General features: G+C 49.8%; 1 pseudogene; it reads right to left on the reverse strand.

Annotated features, from left to right (window-relative positions):
• Positions 1-547: 547 nt before the first annotated feature.
• Positions 548-663, reverse strand: LOC111731708 (annotated as a pseudogene).
• Positions 664-2965: the final 2302 nt, after the last annotated feature.

Consider the following 2965-nt stretch of genomic DNA (forward strand, 5'->3'; position numbering starts at 1 on the left):
GACGGCCTCATCCTAATTTGATGATCTTCAAGGACGCTGTTCTAAATAAAGCCACATTCACAGGCATGGAATGGGGTGGGGGGTTCTGACTTCAACGTCTCCCAGGGAAGGGGACACAATTCAGCCTATAACCCTGTCAAAGCTCATCACCCTGGTCACCACCCCACAGCTTGGCAGAGTTTTCACCAAAAAAAAAAAAAAGAAGAAAGAAAAAAAAAGAGAGGGTTCGAATGACTTTACTCACTTGATTGCACAGAAGCTTCGCTCCAGTATCTATCCTTTCTACTTCCTTCCACAGCCATCTCTATTTCCTTCTTTGTGGTGGTGGGGTTTTTGTCTCCCCCCATCCCCGCCCACCAATATATAAAATATATGAAATATAAGACATTTAGAAAATACAAAGGTAATTAAAAAAAAAAACATCTCTAATTACAACTCCTAAAAATAGCGCTCTGATAAATTTATGTCTAGTCTACAATTTAAAATTGGTTTCGTATTGTACAATTTTGCATCATGCTATTTTTTAAAAATTTATTATTATTATTTATGCCCACAGCACCTGGTCTTCCTAGGTGGTCTCCCATCCAAGTACTAACCAGGCCCGACCCTGCTTAGCTTCCGAGACCAGACATCGGGCTTTTTCAGGGTGGCGTGGCTGTGGACCATGGACCGTGGCTCCACTGGGGCGTGAACCCAGGACATCATCATGCTATTTTAATTAATATTATGCTTAGGGTGTTACGTGGTTCAAGGACATAGTGACCCAGCTGGGTATCTTTCTATAAAAGATTACATGTGAATAGATTTTTCAAAAAAAAAAAAGCAAATCAACTATTTCTCAGGGCACATTTTGAACAGAGCTGTTCAGGGCAAGACGATAATAAGTCTCGAGGTTCACAGATGCTCGCCAGGCCTGGAAATGCCCGGGATGAACCCTCGGCTTCCGCCCCTTCGCCCCCGCTGTCCTTGGTCCTCGTGCGGGGCTGCCGCGGCCTCCTTCATCCGTGCTCCCGCCCAGACCCAGCAAGGCGTGACAACATTTGGGACAACTGGCAGCTCTGTCTCCTTCTGATGCCTGGCCCCCTGAATAACCAGTTTAGCCCCCCGGGGATGCCGGAATGTGCGTTTTCCTCTGACTGGACCACTTATCCCTCTTCCTGCTGACACGTCACAATGAACACTTTGCTTCCGTGGCACGTGGCTCTGCCCCCTCGCGGGGCGGCCGGTCCCCTTCTCTGTGCTCCTGGGGCTGGCCCTGTGTCAGGACCCAGGATGAACACAAAGGCACATCTGTAATGCACGCTGACAGCGACACGCATCCCGAGGGGCGCCTGGGGCTGGGACCGGGAACTAACAGGCGCGGGCTTGACCCCAGCAGGCAGTGACTGAGCACCACCCGTGGGTGTAAGATAAAAACCCTTATCGCACACTATATGTGTTTGCTTCAAACTACAGTAGGAAAAATGGACTCAGGGATCTCAGCTCTCCTACTTACTGTGACCTTAGACAAGTCATCCAGCCTCTCTGAGCCTCAGTTAACTGATCCACAAAATGGAAATCACCTGTCCAGAGTAGCCGCATGCTTAAACAAGTGTGATGCCTAATATCAACACGACCATTTAGTGTGATGCCTAATACATAACCAACACGACCGATTGAAGAGATTACAAATTAGAAATGCAAATGGCTACCTACTATATACTATAATTAGACTTCTCTTTTCCTTTCTCTGCAGCCCTGTGGCACGCCACCTACTACAGTTGCCGGTTGGACATGTGGCCTCGGCTCAGGAGCCTGGTTCCTCAACCACAAGGTCGCGCTGGCCAGAGCTACCGAGAGAAGCTCGGCACAGAGTTCCTGATCCAGTCTCAGCCCCTCAGCTTCCTGCGTGACCGGGGCGAGCTGCTCAATTCCTCTGTGCCTAAGTATTCGAAACCAGAGCCTGGGACGGTAAGTGCTTGTAAGTATTAGCCGGGCGAAGGTCTGTAGAACAAAGGGGCGGATAAGGGGCCCGGTTCCTCCTGGCTGGCAGTTATTCTCAGATTTTCCTCCTGCCTCTCATTCTTCTAGCATTGAAATTCAGATACTCGAATTCTTTGGCTCTCTAAGGAATTTTAAATAAAACCGAACCTAAATCGATTTCTGGATCACATCTGCTGTGCTCCATTTGGAATGCTGAGTTGCTAACCGGATGTGTTTTTCTGTTTGTTTGTTTTTCGTGCTATCCAAAAGGCCTGACAAGGTGAGGAAGAAATAGAACAAGGTCTAATTTTACCCACACATGGGACAAATGGGACAGTCTGGGTCTATTATTCACGCCCTGCACAGCGCATAGCAGGAGGACTGGTGAAGGGGCTTTCGTACGAGATTGTCCTGAGATCTTTGGGGAGGCAGCCCCCCGAGCCCCTGCGGACAGGGCAGGAGCTGCCTTAGTCGGCCCTGTTTTCTCAGCACCATACACGTGGGCTGGCATACAGAAGGTGCTCAGCACTTGTCGACTAAGTCATCTAATAATAATAATAATAATAATAATAATAATAATAAACAACAGCAAACTACTTAGAGCCAGGTCTGCTGCTTGATTCAGTGTGGTCTCATCTCATGGATCTACTCACGGGTTCTGCTGTCATGGCCGGCTGTCGACCAGGAGAAAGACGCTCTTTGCGAGCTCCCGGAAGCGCCCGACGCAGCGTGGCCGGGGAGGCCGTGACCCCTCGGGGGAGCAGCAGAGCTGTATGTAACTCAGGGGAGGCCGGGTGGCGTTTGCTTGTTAAAGCCACCAGGCGTGGGGACCAACACCCCTCAGGAGAAGGCAAAGGCACCCGCAGGTGACAGAAGTGAGAAGAGGAAGCGTCTCAAGAGAGAAATTGGGCTGCCCAGGGGCAAGGCTCCACCTAAGGGTGAAACTGTCCCCGGGGTGTCCTGAGGAACGAGTCATGGGCCTTTCAGACCCCTTTCAATGTGA

This window comes from Pteropus vampyrus, unplaced genomic scaffold (genome assembly GCF_000151845.1).
Source record: "Pteropus vampyrus isolate Shadow unplaced genomic scaffold, Pvam_2.0 Scaffold392, whole genome shotgun sequence".
Lineage (NCBI taxonomy): Eukaryota > Metazoa > Chordata > Mammalia > Chiroptera > Pteropodidae > Pteropus > Pteropus vampyrus.